Raw genomic sequence first — 14,648 nt, 5'->3', positions numbered from 1 at the left:
TTTTACTCTTTAATTTTCGAATTTTGGCAATTTTCTTTGGTATTTAATTTGTTGGAATAATTATTATTTTGAGTAATTAATCTAATTTGATAAGCTGAATCTTGGGTCAATTTGACCCATTTGGTTTTTAAAGTAATTAACATGGGGTTTTAAGGGTAGTCTAGGGATTGTTTAAATTGGGTAGTCTTACCTAACTAATTAGGAAGCTTCTAGAGTGGTGGGGTTGGGAGTTCATTATTGAATAGGGTAAAGAAAAGGATTTGAGTGGAGTCAAATAAAAAATTGGGGAAGGGGTATTTGTGAATAGGTAATTCATTTCTGCTACCTATTTAAAGAGGGGAAATACACTGAAATAAAAAAAAACAAATAAACAAAAAAGAATGGGCAGCCTTGAGAGCTTCTTCGTCAACAATAAAAGAAACGATAGACATCCCTCCCAACTTCCAAAAAAAAGACTCATCCTCACCGTAACGAATTACGTTTTCTGATCTTAAACCAGCTTCTCCATAAAATCTCATCATTAAATAAAAACCATCCAACAAAAACTAATTAAACTCATAAAAATCCAGTAACACCACTTTGAACAAAGATTGGTAACTATCATTCCTCCCACTACCATGTGAACCTCCGTCAAACAAGCTTCAAGTCTGCTGCTGCGGATTTTCGAATTTGCTGGTGAGATTTTCCATTTGAGATCGCTATTCACTGTTTCCCGCTCGAAGTCGTCAAGGTCTGGGTCGAGGGTGTTGTCCGAGGTTCGAGGTTCGTGGAATAATTTCATGTTGCTGCTGTTTTTCGGCTCCTGTTACGCTGCTGTAATTGCTTGAGGTCAATCTCTCATTTTTTATTCTTGAATTTAATGGATCTGAATCTCGTTTTAAATGTGTTTACTTAGTGATAAATTTCTATGTGAGCTTATATTTGGTTGTTTGATTCTTAGCATCTGATTTTCTTTAGTTTGACATGATTTTTCATTATTTTGTTGTTGTTGATAAAATGAGAAATGAAAGACATAAAGAAAAAGAATGTCGTTCAGTGATGATGATTAATTGGAAATATACTGCGGGGAGTGGAAGGCTAAAGAAGTAGATCCCATATTATTCAATTCTGAGTATAGTATTACTAAATTTCTCCTTGCTAATTAAAGGTAAACATTAATTTGGATTATTTTTCTCCACAATATTTCGTTGATTTATTTAGTTCTAATTTATTTTATTTTATTTTTATTGTCACCTAGAAGCATGTTTAGGACTATCACATTTGGGTAGGCTAGTTGTTAAAAGATTTGGACCGGAATAAGCTTCATCGCACCTTGGGCGTTTAGTTGAATGCTTTTCCTTTAGAATTCGAGGCATGCCATTTAGTTGAATTTCCATGGCCCTCGCAAATTTAAAAACGCGTAGTTGCTTTAGGTGCATTATTTTCATAAATTACATTCTTAAACTCGGATGCACATTTATGTGACTCAAATCCAAATCTCAACAATGTTATATAAAATGTGTTGTGGACTGCAGGTGCATTTATGTGACATGATTCAAGACATATTTTAAATGACGTTGCAATCTTTTCTTAAAAATGGTTAAAAGCGATTTAAAGTTAAAATGCACATAGGTTAAAACATGTGTTAATAATAGGCCAATTGTAACAGTTGAGCGACCGTGCTAGAACCACGGAACTCGGGAATGCCTAACACTTTTTTTTCGGGTTAACAGAATTCCTTACCCGGATTTCTGTGTTCGCGGACTGTAAAACAGAGTCAATCTTTCCTCGATTCGGGATTTGAACCAGTGACTTGGGACACCATAAATTATCCCAAGTGGCAACTCTAAATTTTAAATAAAATAGTCCCATTTCGATTGTCGCTTTAAGTTGGAAAAAACTCCCTTATACACCTTTACGGGGGTGTAGGTTAAAAGGAGGTGTGACAAGTGGCGCCAGAGATGGCTCCCTCCGCTGAGTGAGCACTAGAAAGGTCAAGCAACAACGAGTCAGTGGCTGACCCTGCCATCGTAAAAATGCTCGAGGACATCACCAAAAGGATCGAATCAGGTGAGAAAATGATTGCAGCCAACGACAAAAAAGTCGAGACCTACAACTCCAGGGTCGATCAGATCCCAAGTGCGCCCCCGATCCTCAAAGGTTTGGATTCAAAGAAGTTCATTTAGAGGTCGTTCCCCGAGGATGCAGCCCCGAAGCCTATCCTGAAAAAATTTGGAATGCTGGGACTCCCCAAGTACAACGACACCTCCGACCCTAACGAATACATCATTGATTACACCTACGCAGTAAAAGGCAACAGCATAAAAAATGACAAGATCGAGTCCATGTTGCTGAAAAAATTTGGAAAAACGCTTTCAAAGGTGCCATGATGTGGTACCATAACTTGGCTCCCAAATCCATAGATTCGTTCGCCATGCTAGCAGACTCCTTCGTAAAAGCACATGCCAGAGCCATAAAAATATCAATGAGAAAATCCGATGTTTTCAAAATTAAGCAGAGAGAGAACGAGATGTTGTGAGAATCCATATCCCGCTTCCAGATGGAACAGATGGAGCTGCCACCAGTCTCCGACGACTGGGCGGTGCAGGCCTTCACCCTAGGCCTAAATGAACGAAGCCGATGGCTTCAAAATAGGTGAAACAGAATCTAATCGAATATCCGGCTATCACCTGGTCGGACGTTCACAAACGATACTAGTCAAAGATCAGGGCCGAGGATGAACAGCTGGGAGCCCCTTCGGGCTCAATATACCCAAACAAACTCCTGGCAAAAGAGTCGAAACCAAGAAAATAAAGGTACCAACCGTACCTTGAATACAGAAGGAACGCCCTGAGGCGCAACCTACCCCACAACGATCGGAGGATAGATCGAGGACAGGATCCTCGGGGGCTTGTCAACAGAACTAGGTTCGATTAGAACATGGTACCGACAAACGCACCCCACTTATCGGAATACAACTTCAGCGTCGACATATCAGACATCGTGTTCGTTATCGACAAATTCAGGGACGCCAAGTGGCCCGAACCAATACAGTCGGACCCTTCACGGAGAAATTACAACTTAGTGTGTGAGTTCCACAACACACACGGTCACAGGACCAAGGATTTCCATCAACTACGAGAAGAAGTGGCCCGGCTACTCAACAAAGGGCACCTTCTGGAATTCCTTAGTGATCGGGCCAAAAATCAGTTTCGAGACAGGGAGGGAACCAAGAAGAACAAGGCAAACGAACCGCAACACGTCATCCACATGATCATTTGGGGCACCGATGCCCTTCAGGAACCCATGATAAGGAGAAAAAAAATATCCATCATCAGGGAAAAACGGACTCGGCGATATATCCCCGAAGAAGCCCTCATGCTCAGCGAAGAAGATACAGAGGCCCTATCTCAACCCCATAATGATGCCTTGGTAACCTCTTTTCCTGTAAATTCTTTTAAGATAAAACATTTACTCATGGATCCAGGTAGCTCGGCCAATATTATCAGGTCGAGGGTAATAGAACATCTTGGACTTCTCGAATAGATCGTGCCCGCCACTCGGGTCCACAATGGGTTCAACATAGCGAGCGAAACAACAAAAGGAGAAATTGTCCTTCCAATTAGCGTGGTTGGCGCCACCCAAGACACTAAATTCCATGTCATCGAGGGAGATATAAGGTATAATTCCTTGTTTGGACGACCGTAGATACACTGCATGAGAGTATTATCATCCACCCTCCACCAAATGCTAAAATTCCTGACGAAGGACGGGGTCAAAACCATCTATGATGAACAACACGCGGCAAGGGAAATGTTTGCAATACATAATGTATTATCAGTGCCCATACCCCTTCTCCCAAATAAGCCAGCGGGCGAATCAGGTCTCAACCCCGGTCGGGTTTGACAACACGAAGTAGAAATCTGCATCGCATGTCCGCCCTCGGGCAGTCATAATAAGCCAATCTCAAGGCGCCACCAACATATCCCGTTTCAAGGTACAACCATTCCATTTGTTTCATTTCAGCTTAAGAACTAACCCTCGTGCAGGCACTCGATCGGATATACCAGAATGCTAACACTATCAAGAGGCATCGAGACCCCCAAAAGCACGCCCGTTGCACTCTTTTCCTTCGACCGCATTTTTATCCCAAAAAAGAAGGGTTTTGACCGGAAAGGTTTTTAATGAGGCAACGTCTGCGAAGCTGTCTAAAGGGGAAACTCCACGAATTGCTCGAAGCCACCCTTATGGCCAACTTTCAAGCGGCGAGGGCATTCCCCTTGGAAGTCACCTGATTCAAAGGAGGTGGGGAAATGCCAAGCAAAGGTTCCTATAAGGAGATGATGTATCGGGCCAAACGATCTATGTAATCAGACCCCGCCAAAGCGGGAGCGTGTACTATTATATCGGGCAAACAAAAAACCCCTTTTCCATAAAAAAAGTGAAAGGCTCCTTCTTAGAGTACGACAACATGAAAATCATCAGAGCAACCAAACTCGACCTAAAAATAAATTGACTCAACACAACAACACGTTTATTGCGCCAATGGATCAGAGAATATCTTCCAAGCATCTCATTGTCCAAAAGGGAAAATCACAGTATACTCTCAACTGGAGCCTCTCCGCCAAATACGTCCCGAGATACTAGGAGACTTAAACGATTCAGTGCCCACATGACCCCAGGGTCGGAACCCCAGGCTCACAAATCCCTCACAATGCAACCCCGAGTTCACGAGAAGCGGTCTTCAAGCTTAAACAAACTCAATGACTCGGAAACTATTGCCAATCACCGTACATTGGAAAATCTGAAACTGTAAGACCCTAGAGAGCAGACTCGGCATAACCGGATCTATTATACATCACACAAACTGTAAGACCTCAATAGGCATGATAAACTGTAAGACCTCAATAGGCATGGCAAATTGTAAGACCTTAACAGGGATGAAAATCCCGAAGTTTAGGCTATACACCGCATTTGTAAGAATCCCTAAAGGGCATACCCTCGGTGTAGACGCCTAAACTATCACTTAGGATCAAAAATGGCTACGGCCAAATGCACATGACTACGGTCAAAAAGGCTGATACAACCAAAATAACGTGACTCGGAGACGCCCGACTGTCGCTAAAAATCATAGGCCACTACTTCGAATATACTTCGGAAAGAACCGATTAAAATAGGCTTCCCTCAACAAGCAAAAATGATCTCCGACCATGTCGGCTCCAAATCGCAAGAGCATCGATCTACTCGTCCTACGAGATATGAACCTTATGAGGTGTTCAAAACATCGCCGACAACGACTTGAAATCGAGGTTCCTCTAGAACGGACGACGGGTCAGGCAAAAATACTCTAAAAGACCTTAACGAGCGGAAACAAAGCCTACAAAAAAGTCCATGGGAAAAAACGACGTAAGAGCCATTGTCGCCATCTAAGCAAGCCTACGGGCCTTATATTGAAAGGTCTCAACGACCAAACAACGTAAGAGCCATTGTCGCCAGCTACAATTTTTTTTGACAACATAAGGATTAAAATGAGCTCGAATCGTAACCCGATTCGGAGACCGATTCCAAAATAGTGAACTATGCGAGCCTTCGGGCCACATACTAAAAGGTCGCAATGACCAAGCGGCATAAGTGCCACCGTCACCGGCCAGAAACTCAAAGAAATTTAAGGGTCGATTACAGCTTGAATCGCAACGCAACTTGGAGACAGGACCCGAAAACTGCAATATGCCTAAGGGCATGAGTGCCACTATCGCCGGCCAGGAAATCGAGGAAGTTTAAGGGTCGATTATAGCTTGAATCACAATGCGACTCAGAGACTGGACCCAAAATCTGCAATACACCTAAGGGCATGGCATAAGTGCCACTATTGCCGGCCGAGTAAACCGCCGGGCCACGCGCCCGTAAGGTCACTTCGACCTAGAGCATAAAGGACCATCATCATCCGCCCATGCAGGCAGGAAAGATCATGAGGGTCAATTGAAGCTCGAGTCACAATATGGCTCGAAGACTGAATCCAAAGCAGTTGGAACGACAAATGCCCAAGGGCAAAAGATAAAAACGATTACTACCTGCCTGCACAGGCACACAAAATACGAGGACAAGAAAAAAAACAGTCTGCCCGATCGAAAGCAACAACAGAAAAAAAGGTACAGAAGAAATAAGGCCTCAAGTTTCTTCTTATATATTACATGTGAAAAAAAAACGTATTCTCCATCTACAAGCATACCCTATGTATATTAGAGGCAAAGCGACAATATGGCAAAATCTAAAGCGACAAAATGGCAAAATCTAGAGCGACAAAATGGCAATGTCTACACTCTGCGCTAAAGGGCTACAACTTATCAAATTTGCCCTCCGCAATGTCAACAAGAAATAATTGAGCGTCACGCTTGTCTGCCCTTGCTCGAGCCCATTCCACCGAGAGGACGAAGCCCCTTGCACCGACCTCCTCGAGTATCTCTCTTCAGGATCTACAACGAGCATATTTCACGATCCTTTTCCCCCGGTCAAGGGCTCGCTTTAGCTCGGCTTGGGCATCAACAACATCCTTCATACGTATTGCCATCTCACAATTAGCCTTGGTTCGACTTAGTGTCGCTTCTGCCCGGGCATCAATTATCTCAACTCTGACCTTCGAGAGATCAAATTCAAGTTTCCCAATCATATCTTCTTGAACTTTGGCATTGTCATGAGTCAAACAGAGTTGGACCTCAAAGGCAGGAACCTTAGCCGAGGCACTCATCTCCTCCAAAGTTCGAGCCTGCACTTGAGCTTTTAGCTCCTTGCAAGCAACTATGACATGGTTGACGTCGCCTTTGAGGTACTCCAAGGACTCCGCCTTTCTCTAATACGAAAAAAGGGGTTAGCCTTAAGGTTAGAAAGGAGCGAAGCACGTACTACAGAAAGTTACCTGCTCTATCAAATAGCTCTAATAGTTTGAGCTTCGGTGCACCTCATAGTGCCAATGCTACATCTCGACTTCCTTCTCCTTGCTAAGGAGTCTAAGGGATTTGCCCTCATCCAGAATTTTGTGAAACTTGGCCCCTTGACGGAGCAGCTCAGACCTAAGCCTATCACAGGCATACACAAGGAAGGTTCAATAGAGGGAGGAGGGCACGGGGCACAGGGAAACTGTACATGAACTCACAAAAAAGTGAAGCCGACGGACTTCCTCATAGTCGAAACACACTCATGTTGATCTTGCCTCTGTGGCCCCAGAAGAGCCGACCTCAGGCACGACGTATTCGCTCAAAGGAACCGCCGGTCGAGAATCAGGCGCTCCGGGAGCAGTGGACCCAGGTGACGCCCCTTCCTAAAAAATGTCAGCCCGACCAACACCACTAAAGGCTCCATCACACCGCGGGGCCCCCATACCAAAGAACCGCCCGATATCTGCAAACGGCGAATCCATCACAAATGGAAGGGGAAAATATTACCTCGAGTATACGAAGGCAAGGCAAAGGCAGCATACGCATATACCTTGGTACTGCGCTCCCCATCCGGACCTAGCCAGGCAGATCATAGACTTCACCCGGCGTCCACAAAGTTGCTTCAACAAGGGAGACAACATTGTTACTCAGCTGCTTCTCGCAATAGGCGAAACCTGAAAAAATGCCAAACGCCTCACTCACGTGCATAATTTCACCCTTCGGGAAATGGCAAAAACTCCATAGGGATAATGTTGATCATCTGGACCCGGATAAACCAACTGGCCCACTATCGATCCCCGTTTTCCTCGTCATCAATAACAAAGGGTGTGGACAAGCGACACCTCAGAGTTAGCAGGCCTCAACGATGAAAGGGTCAATATAGCCTGATAAGGTGATCAAGCATAAATTCAAGCCCGGCCTTCTCCGCGAAGAACCTCATCATCAATTCCGTTCGCCAAAACCACAGATGAATCTAGACCAGGGTAACCCAATACTACAAGAAAAAATCAAGCACGATCCTATCAGGGGGGGCCAAATGCGAAAGGGTATAGGTATATGCTTAAGAATCCATCGGTAGAGTCCGCAATGCCCTCATATGGGGAAAGCACCTGTAGTGTTATCCCCTCGCTCCACCCGCATTATATCCTCGCCATCTCCAGGTGTTCCCCTCTTATCAAGGACGCCGTCTCCAGAGCGAACTCCCTCTGTTCTTGAGCACCGGGAGCAGCACCCCCCGTCCCCTGCTAGATCGGCCCCGAAGTGGTTTCCAATGACTATGGTGAAACTAACAGGTCAAAGCAAGCACACGCACCAACACTTTTTGCACCTAAATAGATGAAGTACCCATGCCAGAGTAGAAAGGCAGCTATCTAAAAATAGTGAATTGTTGCGAAAAAGCCAAAGCCTCCCTACATATATGTGAGAAGCAGCGATGATTCGCCTGCCCGATGCAGGCCTCGGGAAGCCAACAGCCTCGATATATATCGACAGGTCAATACCCAATCCAGAAAACATCCTTCAACGAGGATTCAAGACTCGAAGGGCCGTTCATATTATCTTTGAGCTCAAGATAGCACTCTACGTCAAGAACCCCCAGCCCAAAGAAGTCAGACTTCGGGAAGTTTTAAACGCCAACACCTGACGCAAGGCAAGTACCTGGTCTCGCGATCCCCTCTTTCTGAAAGAGGAATAAACACAGGAAGCTCCTATCGCGAAAGCTCCACGAAGGTCCGAGAAAGCGCCCGAATGCAGGTAAACTCCTCAGTAGAAGTTTATCCTATACATTCTAAAGGGGCTATCTACATCAAGATCAATAGGGGCCCCGGGTACCCGAAAATGACCTTCATCCAGGGTAACATTCCCGAAGGCCCCAGAATTTGGTGCATGATCTCTATACAACTTGGAGCGCCTCGATAGCCCGGACCTATCAGATCAATCCAAGATTGGTCCATAGTACGACGATGGGTTCAGATGAGAGCTATGTCGATCAACAGACGACCGGGATGGATGCCCACACCCAATCCCAATATCAGCAGCCAGCAAACAAAAGAAAGCATTCAAAGGGCCTCGAAGGGAATGAGAGCATACAGAAACAAAGCAAAGTTCGAAATCAAAAATCAATGGGGTATACTCTTATTCATAAAAGTTTGTGTACAAGCAGCCCTCGAGAGGTCGATACATACAACTTGAAAAAGCCCACAGGAGTCTACGCCCAAAGCGGAGGAATGAAAGGGTGTACATGCGATGAAACCCGGTGCCTAGTCCGTCCTCGAGAGTCCATCTCCGGTATCAGCATCCTCGGGCGTCGTACCCTCTAGAATGCATCCTTGAGGATGACTCCTTTGATATCCATCCTCCCATAGGTTCCAAACTCAATCCCTCGAGGGATACCCACCGGAGAAGATGAAGAATATGATAAGAAGTGAAAGGTAAGCGAGCCAACGAAAGCTCTAGGATAGGAAAATCAAAGTCGAGGCACCCCCATTGATAGGAGATTACGACACGGTCATCTAGGCCTTGGAAGGCTGACCGACGGACGCAGTTAATGCATCCATGGAAAATCGAGCCAACGGTGGTACCTTCACCTTAAAAAATGAGAATTAGGAATGCAATGAATTAAGTTGAAAATCACGAGCACGTGGATGTCCAATCACTGCGAAGCTCAGGCCAGGAGTCGCATAATTGGTACGTCGTTGCCAAAAGAAGCTCAAGGAGTCAAGTGTTAGAATCATTGCCCATCTCTTCATTATGGGAAACATGGAGACTAGCTGTATGTGGAGAAATTAAAAGGCTTGATTTCTCGTTGTCGGGACATTTCGGAAGCATGCCTTGGGACTCAGAGGGCGGGAGGTAGTGACCAAGTTCTCGACCTCGGGGATCGTCGGAGCCCGACTCGGAGAAAACAAAGACCGAAGCCAGGTCGGAGGGGGAATCCCCCAAGGCACATGGCTACGTCTGACAGGCCTGGCCTATCCAGAGCCTATGCTGAGGCATCACGTCAAACCATCCCATCTCCGTACTTTGTGTTTAATCTCCACATATTTGTACCATACCATGTTCCATTGCCTATATAAGGGGAACCCATACCACTTTGTAAAGGGCGGAGGTTGCTCTATTTCTTCCCTTTCTCCTATTTTGTTCGTTCTTCTTGTTTATTACTTGGTACTGGCTTGAGGCCATCTCCGAATTCATCGCCTCTTAACTTGTTCTTCATTATATAACTTAATATCGGCCGAAATAGCCTTGTCTAATTATATATTTAACTGTTATCCCATCTCCGGTTATCCCCGATAGTTCAAGATTGATACTAACGCCGACCCCGAGGTCCCATCGACCATCTCTACATCCGGGCAACAGCCCCCACCTTTGGTTTGGTTACTACCTCTTTTTACCTCGCATTTCATCATTAAATTTAGCATTCTTAGCATTAACTGCTCTAACAACTAGCTCGAGAATAGATCACGTATTTTTAGAATCTCATTTACAAATTTAATTATTGTAACCATTTTCACGGCAAACATGTTGAGATGGTGTCGTCAAGTTTAGGTGGATTGGGTTGACGTGGGATCACTCGTGGTTGTATGTTAGAAGTGTGTATTTAGCTACGTGAGGACTTTGAGGCAAATCTTGGCATCTTCGAGGTCAAACGTTGGTTTTAAGAGGGGGAGGATGTAACGACCCGACCTGTCGTTTTGAGAATATAAGCTCCGTTCAGTGGAATAAGGTCTTAATAGCTTCATAATATGTGTATAGACTTATGTTCATGGTTGAATTCAGTCACCAGATGGTTCGGAGTTGAATTGGAAGATGGAAACTAGTTTTGGATGTTAAGCGATAAAGAATTTGACAGGAATTTGATTTTTGAGTAAACGGTCTCGGAATGGATTGTGGGTGATCTCAATAGCTTTGTATGGTGATTTAGGACTTAGGAGCGCGTCCGGAATCGGATTTGGAGGTCCGTAGGGTAAATTGAGGCGTTTCGGTGAAAGTTGGAAAAGTTGAAGTTTGGAAAATGGAGAAGTTTGACCCATAGTTGACTTCTATGATATCGGGTCAGAATGCAATTGCGAGAGTTGGAGGAGCTACGCAATGTCATTTTGGACTTGTCTGCAAAGTTTGGCATCATTCCGAGTTTATTTGATAGGTTTCGACGCGAGTTTTGGAAGTTGGAAGGTTTGAAAGTTCCTAAGTTTGATTCATGGTGTGATTCGTCGTTTCGGAACTTTTTGATATGATTTGAGACCTCGAGCAAGTCCATGTTAGGTTATATGACTTATTTGTATGTTTAGACGGGGTCTCGGGGGCCTCGGGTGTGTTCCGGGTGGGCTACGAGTCATTTTCCCTTGTTTTTGAACTGCTATTTTCTAGTGTCTGATATCCTCCTTCGCGTTCGCGAAGCCCCTTCCGCGTTCGCGAAGAGTCTATGCTGGTCTCCTTAATTTTCCTTCTTCGTGTTCGCGTAACATGCCTCGCATTTGCGAAGCTCTGTCTCTTCCTTCATCGTGTTCACTTCTGTCCCTCGCGATCGCGTGATTTTGCCATTCCACTCTTCGCGTTTGCTGACTAGTTCACGCGTTCACGAAGAGCAGTCTTTGGGCCATCAGACATTCCTTTTTTGTGTTCGTGAACGCATTGTCGCGTTCGCGATGAGCAACCTGGGCAACCTTCATTTTTCTTCTTCGCGAACACGATACTTTCTTCACGTTCGCAATGCACAAATGCCTGGGCAGACAAAATATATCCCAAAATCGAGTGTTAGACCATTTTATTCATATCTTAACTTGTGGAGCTCGGTTTTGAGCGATTCTTGGAGGGTTTTTAACAAAAATCGATTGGGTAAGTGTTCTTCACCTAGAATCTAACATATTCTATGATTTTATTTCATTTTCATCATTTAATTTGTGTTTTGAGTTGAGGAAAATGTTGGTTTTGAAAGAAAATTTCTAAAATGGAAAATCGTGATTTGAGGGACCAAATGGTATAGGAATTTGATTAATTTTGTAAGGTTGAACTCGTATCAGAATGGGTATTTGGTTTTTTGTGAAATTTGTCGGGTTCCGAGGTACAGGCCCTGGGTCAACTTTCGGACCGATTTTTGGATTTTTTTAATGATTGAGACTTTATGATCCGAAATAGTTTCTTATGTGTTTTATTTGTGCTTTGAAGTTAATTTGGTTATCTTTGAGCTGTCTAGAGGTCTTTTCACCCGAGAAGTGCATTTTAGAGTATTGGTCTGTCGTCTTTGAGATGATTATCTTGCCTAACCTTGTGTGGGGGACTTCCCCTTAGGATTTGAGTCTTCTATGTTGATTGTAGTTCGGGTACACGAGGTGACAAGTGCATGCTCTGACTTATTTATGGAAAATTGGCCTTTTAGGGTTCTTAGGTCTTTATATTCACTGTGTATGAATGTGTTCTTAACTTGATTGAGTTTCCTATTTACTAGTTTCACCTCGACATGATTAATTGGAATTAATTTCTTCATGTTTCGCTTTTATTGACTAATTGAGTCCTATTTGACTTAATTGAAGAATTTTGCCACTCCTATTGTCGTGCTATCTTTTCATAGCTGCTTGTCTTATTTGAGAATTATTATTTTCCCTCCTAAAATTATTTAGTCTTAAGTGAAGCTAAGATCATATTTCCTTAAATTGAATTATCGAGTATCCTCGAAATTGTCCAACCTTCAAAGGAGTTTGATAACCAATATCCTTGTTGATTTGGCCTTATTTGGGGCTACTTGACTCGTAATGATTTCCTTGTTATTGACTTGTATATTGTGGGATCGTTGCTACATGTTAGTTTTCCCGTTGTTGAACTGTTCACTTTAAGTCAACATTCTTTTATGTGGTTATTCTTTGTGAGTTGGTTCTACCGTTTCCCTGTGATTTACAGTCCTTGAGTTGATTTACTTGTCTTACGTTGTATTATTGTCATTGTTGTTGTTATACATATTGTTTTGATGTACGAGTTTTCTATTGTGCTGTACCTAATGTTTTTGTTGGTTGCGTTGCGTATTTACTTTGGGACTACAGATCGGTATTCCGGTAGATCCCCCTGCATATTTATATTTGGGACTACAGGACGACACCTGGTAGAACCCCCTGTACTGGATATTTACTTTGGGACTACGGATCGGTATTTTGATAGATTCCCATGCACATTTATATTTTGGGACTACGGGATGACACCCGGTAGATCCCCTTGTGTTGGATATTTACTTTGGGACTACAGATCTGTATTCCGGTAGATCCTACTGCATATTTACTTTGGGACTACGGATCGGTATTCTGGTAGATCCCCCTACACATTTACGTTGGGACTATAGGATGATATCCTGGGAGATCCCCCGTTGCTATCTCTATGCTCTGAACTATTTTTTTCATTGATCCTATCCTTGTGTAAACAATATATGTGTTGTTCGTTCTATTCCTTACACTTAGTAGCTGGTATGAACTATGTTAGGACACTTGCACAAGTATACACATGGCTAAGCACTCTAATCATATATGAGGCTTCTTGGTATTGTCGAGTGTAGACGCATATTTGTCTTCTATGTGAGAATGACCCTATTTGGTACGTGAGTTGTCAGTATGATTATGTAATGTGATGAGGCTACAGGATGCCAAGTGTTAGGGTTCAGGTATTGAGACTTGTATTTTATGATTTTGAGATCTGGTGTCACATGGTGACTTGTATTCAAAGGTTATTTATTCGAGAAAATTATATACGAAATATATTTATTTTCAAAGAACTATTTTTGGAAAATATTTATTGGAACTAAATATATTTCGAAACATTTTTATCACTTGCGGTATTTGTGATTTCAGAGTTGGGTTGCATTTCCATTCACTTTTTTGTATTCTTATTATGGGTTCCGCTGTTACTTGCAGTTATCTTTCCATAATGCAATTACTATGTTGTTAGCCATACCGCGTAGCCCTTACATAGATATTATGTTTTGTTGTTCTACACTTATACTTGATCAATTTATTAGACCGGTAGGTGTCTCGACTGGTCCTCATCACTACTCCACCGAAGTTAGTCTTGATACTTACTGGGCACCGCTGTGGTGTGCGCATGCTACTCTTCCTCACATTTTTGTTGTGCAGATCCAGGTATCGATCGTTAGTAGTTGTGTGGATCATTGATGAGGAGACTCAAGGTAAACAAGTTGCTGCAATCGCAGGCTTCAGAGTCACCTTCTTACTTGTATTCAATTGTTTCATTCTTTTCCGATCAGTTATATTTAAACGTGGTAGCTAACTCTATAGAGCTTATGACTTGTACTACCGGGATTTAGGAATATGTTCATTGTATAAATGATTCATTCAAGAAGAAATTTAATATGTTATTTATTATTGTTGTTCTTCCGTATATATTAGGCTTACCTAGTCCTTAAGACTAGGTGCTGTCACGAAACCCAACAGAGGGGAAATTGGGTCGTGACACTTAGAAAAGTTTTGAGAAAATATTTATGTCTAATTACGAAAATGTAAACTAACCTAGAAAGCAAGTAAAATGATCAATAGCTACAAGTATGGATACAAGGAAAATTACACTCAAGTAACGATCCAATGTATTTCATGATTTTATAAATATGAACGAGTTTATGCTAATTAGCCTCGGGTAATAATTCTATATTAGCTTCTTCCAAAGACTAATAAGACTTCCTAATTGAATTATCTCTAAAACAATTAAGAGATTAAGCACACTCGAATATCACTACAAGTAGTT

At 43.0% G+C, this 14,648-nt stretch overlaps 1 long non-coding RNA gene across 1 annotated transcript; it reads left to right on the top strand.

The window, feature by feature from the left end:
• Window positions 1-260: 260 nt before the first annotated feature.
• LOC107796793 (uncharacterized) lies at window positions 261-14,272 on the top strand. Its single transcript, XR_001650501.2, has 2 exons — window positions 261-828; window positions 14,024-14,272. It is a non-coding gene; the product is annotated as an uncharacterized LOC107796793 (long non-coding RNA).
• The last annotated feature ends 376 nt before the right edge of the window (window positions 14,273-14,648 follow it).

This window comes from Nicotiana tabacum, chromosome 3, assembly GCF_000715075.1.
Source record: "Nicotiana tabacum cultivar K326 chromosome 3, ASM71507v2, whole genome shotgun sequence".
Taxonomy (NCBI): domain Eukaryota; kingdom Viridiplantae; phylum Streptophyta; class Magnoliopsida; order Solanales; family Solanaceae; genus Nicotiana; species Nicotiana tabacum.
The sequence above is the reverse complement of the archived record's forward strand: the minus strand, read 5'-3'. Positions and strand labels throughout refer to the sequence as shown.